Source organism: Balaenoptera physalus (assembly GCF_965194825.1).
Source record: "Balaenoptera physalus genome assembly, chromosome: X".
NCBI classification, from domain to species: domain Eukaryota; kingdom Metazoa; phylum Chordata; class Mammalia; order Artiodactyla; family Balaenopteridae; genus Balaenoptera; species Balaenoptera physalus.
Window position 1 is genome coordinate 136,819,911 of NC_138903.1, and position 9,615 is coordinate 136,829,525.

The window sequence follows — 9,615 nt, forward strand, 5'->3', positions numbered from 1 at the left end:
GGGCTCGGTTTAGGGTATTGGTTAGGATTAGGGTACGTGTTAGGGTTAGGGTAGGGGTTAGGGTTAGGGTACGCGTTAGTGTTAGGGTTGTTATTAAAGCTATCCCAGTCTCTAGATACCCCTTAGCACGTAAAGGAATATTATTTGGAGGTCCAGCCATGGAGAAGAGTTTACACACTAGGCTAAGATAAGGAACACACCCATTATAAAGAAATCACATTAGGATTCTCTTTTTAAGCTGTTCCTTAAAACATTAGTGCTTAGGAAATCTATTGGAGGCAGAAGCATTCAAGGGTAGCCTAGGTTTAGGGTTAGGCTTAGGGTTAGGCTTAGGGTACGGCTTAGGGTACGGGTTCGGGGAGGGCTTCTGGTACGGCGTAGGGTATGGGTTAGGGTTAGGGTTAGGGTTAGTGTTAGGGTTAGGGCTCGGTTTAGGGTATTGGTTACGATTAGGGTACGTGTTAGCGATAGGGTAGGGGTTAGGGTTAGGGTACGCGTTAGTGTTAGGGTAGTTATTAAACCTAACCCACTCTCTAGATACCCCTTAGCACGTAAAGGAATATTATTTGGAGGTCCAGCCATGGAGAAGAGTTTACACACTAGGATAAGATAAGGAACACACCCATTATAAAGAAATCACATTAGGATTCTCTTTTTAAGCTGTTCCTTAAAACACTAGTGCTTAGGAAATCTATTGGAGGCAGAAGCAGTCAAGGATAGCCTAGGGTTAGGGTTAGGCTTAGGGTACGGCTTAGGGTACGGCTTAGGGTACGGGTTCGGGGATGGCTTTGGGTACGGCGTAGGGTATGGGTTAGGGTTAGGGTTAGGGTTAGTGTTAGGGTTAGGGCTCGGTTTAGGGTATTGGTTAGGATTAGGGTACGTGTTAGGGTTAGGGTAGGGGTTAGGGTTAGGGTACGCGTTAGTGTTAGGGTAGTTATTAAAGCTATCCCACTCTCTAGATACCCCTTAGCACGTAAAGGAATATTATTTGGAAGTCCAGCCATGGAGAAGAATTTAGACACTAGGATAAGATAAGGAACACACCCATTATAAAGAAATCACATTAGGATTCTCTTTTTAAGCTGTTCCTTAAAACATTAGTGCTTAGGAAATCTATTGGAGGCAGAAGCATTCAAGGGTAGCCTAGGTTTAGGGTTAGGCTTAGGGTTAGGCTTAGGGTACGGCTTAGGGTACGGGTTCGGGGAGGGCTTCTGGTACGGCGTAGGGTATGGGTTAGGGTTAGGGTTAGGGTTAGTGTTAGGGTTAGGGCTCGGTTTAGGGTATTGGTTAGGATTAGGGTACGTGTTAGCGATAGGGTAGGGGTTAGGGTTAGGGTACGCGTTAGTGTTAGGGTAGTTATTAAACCTAACCCACTCTCTAGATACCCCTTAGCACGTAAAGGAATATTATTTGGAGGTCCAGCCATGGAGAAGAGTTTACACACTAGGATAAGATAAGGAACACACCCATTATAAAGAAATCACATTAGGATTCTCTTTTTAAGCTGTTCCTTAAAACACTAGTGCTTAGGAAATCTATTGGAGGCAGAAGCAGTCAAGGGTAGCCTAGGGTTAGGGTTAGGCTTAGGGTACGGCTTAGGGTACGGCTTAGGGTACGGGTTTGGGGAGGGCTTCGGGTACGGCTTAGGGTATGGGTTAGGGTTAGGGTTAGGGTTAGTGTTAGGGTTAGGGCTCGGCTTAGGGTATTGGTTAGGATTAGGGTACGTGTTAGGGTTAGGGTAGGGGTTAGGGTTAGGGTACGCGTTAGTGTTAGGGTAGTTATTAAACCTATCCCAATCTCTAGATACCCATTAGCACGTAAAGGAATATTATTTGGAGGTCCAGCCATGGAGAAGAGTTTAGACACTAGGATAAGATAAGGAACACACCCATTATAAAGAAATCACATTAGGATTCTCTTTTTAAGCTGTTCCTTAAACATTAGTGCTTAGGAAATCTATTGGAGGCAGAAGCATTCAAGGGTAGCCTAGGTTTAGGGTTAGGCTTAGGGTTAGCCTTAGGGTACGGCTTAGGGTACGGGTTCGGGGAGGGCTTCTGGTACGGCGTAGGGTATGGGTTAGGGTTAGGGTTAGGGTTAGTGTTGTTAGGGTTAGGGCTCGGCTTAGGGTATTGGTTAGGATTAGGGTACGTGTTAGGGTTAGGGTAGGGGTTAGGGTTAGGGTACGCGTTAGTGTTAGGGTAGTTATTAAAGCTATCCCACTCTCTAGATACCCCTTAGCACGTAAAGGAATATTATTTGGAGGTCCAGCCATGGAGAAAATTTAGACACTAGGATAAGATAAGGAACACACCCATTATAAAGAAATCACATTAGGATTCTCTTTTTAAGCTGTTCCTTAAAACACTACTGCTTAGGAAATCTATTGGAGGCAGAAGCATTCAAGGGTAGCCTACGTTTAGGGTTAGGCTTAGGGTTAGGCTTAGGGTACGGCTTAGGGTACGGGTTCGGGGAGGGCTTCTGGTACGGCGTAGGGTATGTGTTAGGGTTAGGGTTAGGGTTAGTGTTAGGGTTAGGGCTCGGTTTAGGGTATTGGTTAGGATTAGGGTACGTGTTAGCGATAGGGTAGGGGTTAGGGTTAGGGTACGCATTAGTGTTAGGGTAGTTATTAAACCTATCCCACTCTCTAGATACCCCTTAACACATAAAGGAATATTATTTGGAGGTCCAGCCATGGAGAAGAGTTTAGACACTAGGATAAGATAAGGAACACACCCATTATAAAGAAATCACATTAGGATTCTCTTTTTAAGCTGTTCCTTAAAACACTAGTGCTTAGGAAATCTATTGGAGGCAGAAGCATCCAAGGGTAGCCTAGGGTTAGGGTTAGGCTTAGGGTACGGCTTAGGGTACGGGTTCGGGGAGGGCTTCTGGTACGGCGTAGGGTATGGGTTAGGGTTAGGGTTAGGGTTAGTGTTAGGGTTAGGGCTCGGTATAGGGTATTGGTTAGGATTAGGGTACGTGTTAGGGTTAGGGTAGGGTTTAGGGTTAGGGTACGCGTTAGTGTTAGGGTAGTTATTAAACCTAACCCACTCTCTAGATACCCCTTAGCACGTAAAGGAATATTATTTGGAGGTTCAGCCATGGAGAAGAGTTTAGACACTAGGATAAGATAAGGAACACACCCATTATAAAGAAATCACATTAGGATTCTTTTTTAAGCTGTTCCTTAAAACACTAGTGCTTAGAAAACCTATTGGAGGCAGAAGCAGTCAAGGGTAGCCTAGGGTTAGGTTTAGGCTTAGGGTTAGGCTTAGGGTACGGCTTAGGGTACCGGTTCGGGGAGGGCTTCGGGTACGGCGTAGGGTATGGGTTAGGGTTACGGTTAGGGTTAGTGTTAGGGTTAGGGCTCGGTTTAGGGTATTGGTTAGGATTAGGGTACGTGTTAGGGTTAGGGTAGGGGTTAGGGTTAGGGTACGCGTTAGTGTTAAGGTAGTTATTAAACCTATCCCAGTCTCTAGATACCCCTTAGCACGTAAAGGAATATTATTTGGAGGTCCAGCCATGGAGAAGAGTTTAGACACTAGGATAAGATAAGGAACACACCCATTGTAAAGAAATCACATTAGGATTCTCTTTTTAAGCTGTTCCTTAAAACACTAGTGCTTAGGAAATCTATTGGAGGCAGAAGCAGTCAAGGGTAGCCTAGGGTTAGGGTTAGGCTTAGGGTACGGCTTAGGGTACGGCTTAGAATACGGGTTCGGGGAGGGCTTCGGGTATGGCGTAGGGTATGGGTTAGGGTTAGGGTTAGGGTTAGTGTTAGGGTTAGGGCTCGGTTTAGGGTACGGGTTAGGATTAGGGTACGTGTTAGGGTTAGGGTAGGGGATAGGGTTAGGGTACGCGTTAGGGTTAGGGTAGTTATTAAACCTATCCCACTCTCTAGATACCCCTTAGCACGTAAAGGAATATTATTTGGGGGTCCAGCCATGGAGAAGAGTTTAGACACTAGGATAAGATAAGGAACACACCCATTATAAAGAAATCACATTAGGATTCTCTTTTTAAGCTGTTCCTTAAAACACTAGTGCTTAGGAAATCTATTGGAGGCAGAAGCAGTCAAGGGTAGCCTAGGGTTAGCGTTAGGCTTAGGGTACGGCTTAGGGTACGGCTTAGGGTACGGGTTTGGGGAGGGCTTCGGGTACGGCGTAGGGTATGGGTTAGGGTTAGGGTTAGGGTTAGTGTTAGGGTTAGGGCTCGGCTTAGGGTATTGGTTAGGATTAGGGAACGTGTTAGGGTTAGGGTAGGGGTTAGGGTTAGGGTACGCGTTAGTGTTAGGGTAGTTATTAAACCTATCCCAATCTCTAGATACCCCTTAGCACGTAAAGGAATATTATTTGGAGGTCCAGCCATGGAGAAGAGTTTAGACACTAGGATAAGATAAGGAACACACCCATTATAAAGAAATCACATTAGGATTCTCTTTTTAAGCTGTTCCTTAAAACACTACTGCTTAGGAAATCTATTGGAGGCAGAAGCATTCAAGGGTAGCCTACGTTTAGGGTTAGGCTTAGGGTTAGGCTTAGGGTACGGCTTACGGTACGGGTTCGGGGAGGGCTTCTGGTACGGCGTAGGGTATGTGTTAGGGTTAGGGTTAGGGTTAGTGTTAGGGTTAGGGTTCGGTTTAGGGTATTGGTTAGGATTAGGGTACGTGTTAGCGATAGGGTAGGGGTTAGGGTTAGGGTACGCATTAGTGTTAGGGTTGTTATTAAACCTATCCCACTCTCTAGATACCCCTTAGCACGTAAAGGAATATTATTTGGAGGTTCAGCCATGGAGAAGAGTTTAGACACTAGGATAAGATAAGGAACACACCCATTATAAAGAAATCACATTAGGATTCTTTTTTAAGCTGTTCCTTAAAACACTAGTGCTTAGAAAACCTATTGGAGGCAGAAGCAGTCAAGGGTAGCCTAGGGTTAGGTTTAGGCTTAGGGTTAGGCTTAGGGTACGGCTTAGGGTACCGGTTCGGGGAGGGCTTCGGGTACGGCGTAGGGTATGGGTTAGGGTTACGGTTAGGGTTAGTGTTAGGGTTAGGGCTCGGTTTAGGGTATTGGTTAGGATTAGGGTACGTGTTAGGGTTAGGGTAGGGGTTAGGGTTAGGGTACGCGTTAGTGTTAGGGTAGTTATTAAACCTATCCCAGTCTCTAGATACCCCTTAGCACGTAAAGGAATATTATTTGGAGGTCCAGCCATGGAGAAGAGTTTAGACACTAGGATAAGATAAGGAACACACCCATTGTAAAGAAATCACATTAGGATTCTCTTTTTAAGCTGTTCCTTAAAACACTAGTGCTTAGGAAATCTATTGGAGGCAGAAGCAGTCAAGGGTAGCCTAGGGTTAGGGTTAGGCTTAGGGTACGGCTTAGGGTACGGCTTAGGGTACGGGTTCGGGGAGGGCTTCGGGTATGGCGTAGGGTATGGGTTAGGGTTAGGGTTAGGGTTAGTGTTAGGGTTAGGGCTCGGTTTAGGGTACGGGTTAGGATTAGGGTACGTGTTAGGGTTAGGGTAGGGGATAGGGTTAGGGTACGCGTTAGGGTTAGGGTAGTTATTAAACCTATCCCACTCTCTAGATACCCCTTAGCACGTAAAGGAATATTATTTGGGGGTCCAGCCATGGAGAAGAGTTTAGACACTAGGATAAGATAAGGAACACACCCGTTATAAAGAAATCACATTAGGATTCTCTTTTTAAGCTGTTCCTTAAAACACTAGTGCTTAGGAAATCTATTGGAGGCAGAAGCAGTCAAGGGTAGCCTAGGGTTAGGGTTAGGCTTAGGGTACGGCTTAGGGTACGGCTTAGGGTACGGGTTTGGGGAGGGCTTCGGGTACGGCGTAGGGTATGGGTTAGGGTTAGGGTTAGGGTTAGTGTTAGGGTTAGGGCTCGGCTTAGGGTATTGGTTAGGATTAGGGTACGTGTTAGGGTTAGGGTAGGGGTTAGGGTTAGGGTACGCGTTAGTGTTAGGGTAGTTATTAAACCTATCCCAATCTCTAGATACCCCTTAGCACGTAAAGGAATATTATTTGGAGGTCCAGCCATGGAGAAGAGTTTAGACACTAGGATAAGATAAGGAACACACGCATTATAAAGAAATCACATTAGGATTCTCTTTTTAAGCTGTTCCTTAAAACACTAGTGCTTAGGAAATCTATTGGAGGCAGAAGCATCCAAGGGTAGCCTAGGGTTAGGGTTAGGCTTAGGGTACGGCTTAGGGTACGGGTTCGGGGAGGGCTTCTGGTACGGCGTAGGGTATGGGTTAGGGTTAGGGTTAGGGTTAGTGTTAGGGTTAGGGCTCGGTATAGGGTATTGGTTAGGATTAGGGTACGTGTTAGGGTTAGGGTAGGGTTTAGGGTTAGGGTACGCGTTAGTGTTAGGGTAGTTATTAAACCTAACCCACTCTCTAGATACCCCTTAGCACGTAAAGGAATATTATTTGGAGGTTCAGCCATGGAGAAGAGTTTAGACACTAGGATAAGATAAGGAACACACCCATTATAAAGAAATCACATTAGGATTCTTTTTTAAGCTGTTCCTTAAAACACTAGTGCTTAGAAAACCTATTGGAGGCAGAAGCAGTCAAGGGTAGCCTAGGGTTAGGTTTAGGCTTAGGGTTAGGCTTAGGGTACGGCTTAGGGTACCGGTTCGGGGAGGGCTTCGGGTACGGCGTAGGGTATGGGTTAGGGTTACGGTTAGGGTTAGTGTTAGGGTTAGGGCTCGGTTTAGGGTATTGGTTAGGATTAGGGTACGTGTTAGGGTTAGGGTAGGGGTTAGGGTTAGGGTACGCGTTAGTGTTAGGGTAGTTATTAAACCTATCCCAGTCTCTAGATACCCCTTAGCACGTAAAGGAATATTATTTGGAGGTCCAGCCATGGAGAAGAGTTTAGACACTAGGATAAGATAAGGAACACACCCATTGTAAAGAAATCACATTAGGATTCTCTTTTTAAGCAGTTCCTTAAAACACTAGTGCTTAGGAAATCTATTGGAGGCAGAAGCAGTCAAGGGTAGCCTAGGGTTAGGGTTAGGCTTAGGGTACGGCTTAGGGTACGGCTTAGGGTACGGGTTCGGGGAGGGCTTCGGGTATGGCGTAGGGTATGGGTTAGGGTTAGGGTTAGGGTTAGTGTTAGGGTTAGGGCTCGGTTTAGGGTACGGGTTAGGATTAGGGTACGTGTTAGTGTTAGGGTAGGGGATAGGGTTAGGGTACGCATTAGGGTTAGGGTAGTTATTAAACCTATCCCACTCTCTAGATACCCCGTAGCACGTAAAGGAATATTATTTGGGGGTCCAGCCATGGAGAAGAGTTTAGACACTAGGATAAGATAAGGAACACACCCATTATAAAGAAATCACATTAGGATTCTCTTTTTAAGCTGTTCCTTAAAACACTAGTGCTTAGGAAATCTATTGGAGGCAGAAGCAGTCAAGGGTAGCCTAGGGTTAGGGTTAGGCTTAGGGTACGGCTTAGGGTACGGCTTAGGTTACGGGTTTGGGGAGGGCTTCGGGTACGGCGTAGGGTATGGGTTAGGGTTAGGGTTAGGGTTAGTGTTAGGGTTAGGGCTCGGCTTAGGGTATTGGTTAGGATTAGGGTACGTGTTAGGGTTAGGGTAGGGGTTAGGGTTAGGGTACGCGTTAGTGTTAGGGTAGTTATTAAACCTATCCCAATCTCTAGATACCCCTTAGCACGTAAAGGAATATTATTTGGAGGTCCAGCCATGGAGAAGAGTTTAGACACTAGGATAAGATAAGGAACACACCCATTATAAAGAAATCACATTAGGATTCTCTTTTTAAGCTGTTCCTTAAAACACTAGTGCTTAGGAAATCTATTGGAGGCAGAAGCAGTCAAGGGTAGCCTAGGGTTAGGGTTAGGCTTAGGGTACGGCTTAGGGTACGGGTTCGGGGATGGCTTCGGGTACGGCGTAGGGTATGGGTTAGGGTTAGTGTTAGGGTTAGGGCTCGGTTTAGGGTATTGGTTAGGATTAGGGTACATGTTAGGGATAGGGTAGGGGTTAGGGTTAGGGTACGCGTTAGTGTTAGGGTAGTTATTAAAGCTATCCCACTCTCTAGATACCCCTTAGCACGTAAAGGAATATTATTTGGAGGTCCAGCCATGGAGAAGAATTTAGACACTAGGATAAGATAAGGAACACACCCATCATAAACAAATCACATTAGGATTCTCTTTTTAAGCTGTTCCTTAAAACACTAGTGCTTAGGAAATCTATTGGAGGCAGAAGCATTCAAGGGTAGCCTAGGTTTAGGGTTAGGCTTAGGGTTAGGCTTAGGGTACGGCTTAGGGTACGGGTTCGGGGAGGGCTTCTGGTACGGCGTAGGGTATGGGTTAGGGTTAGGGTTAGGGTTAGTGTTAGGGTTAGGGCTCGGTTTAGGGTATTGGTTAGGATTAGGGTACGTGTTAGCGATAGGGTAGGGGTTAGGGTTAGGGTACGCGTTAGTGTTAGGGTAGTTATTAAACCTAACCCACTCTCTAGATACCCCTTAGCACGTAAAGGAATATTATTTGGAGGTCCAGCCATGGAGAAGAGTTTAGACACTAGGATAAGATAAGGAACACACCCATTATAAAGAAATCACATTAGGATTCTCTTTTTAAGCTGTTCCTTAAAACACTAGTGCTTAGGAAATCTATTGGAGGCAGAAGCAGTCAAGGGTAGCCTAGGGTTAGGGTTAGGCTTAGGGTACGGCTTAGGGTACGGCTTAGAGTACGGGTTCGGGGAGGGCTTCGGGTATGGCGTAGGGTATGGGTTAGGGTTAGGGTTAGGGTTAGTGTTAGGGTTAGGGCTCGGTTTAGGGTACGGGTTAGGATTAGGGTACGTGTTAGGGTTAGGGTAGGGGATAGGGTTAGGGTACGCGTTAGGGTTAGGGTAGTTATTAAACCTATCCCACTCTCTAGATACCCCTTAGCACGTAAAGGAATATTATTTGGGGGTCCAGCCATGGAGAAGAGTTTAGACACTAGGATAAGATAAGGAACACACCCATTATAAAGAAATCACATTAGGATTCTCTTTTTAAGCTGTTCCTTAAAACACTAGTGCTTAGGAAATCTATTGGAGGCAGAAGCAGTCAAGGGTAGCCTAGGGTTAGCGTTAGGCTTAGGGTACGGCTTAGGGTACGGCTTAGGGTACGGGTTTGGGGAGGGCTTCGGGTACGGCGTAGGGTATGGGTTAGGGTTAGGGTTAGGGTTAGTGTTAGGGTTAGGGCTCGGCTTAGGGTATTGGTTAGGATTAGGGAACGTGTTAGGGTTAGGGTAGGGGTTAGGGTTAGGGTACGCGTTAGTGTTAGGGTAGTTATTAAACCTATCCCAATCTCTAGATACCCCTTAGCACGTAAAGGAATATTATTTGGAGGTCCAGCCATGGAGAAGAGTTTAGACACTAGGATAAGATAAGGAACACACCCATTATAAAGAAATCACATTAGGATTCTCTTTTTAAGCTGTTCCTTAAAACACTACTGCTTAGGAAATCTATTGGAGGCAGAAGCATTCAAGGGTAGCCTACGTTTAGGGTTAGGCTTAGGGTTAGGCTTAGGGTACGGCTTACGGTACGGGTTCGGGGAGGGCTTCTGGTACGGCGTAG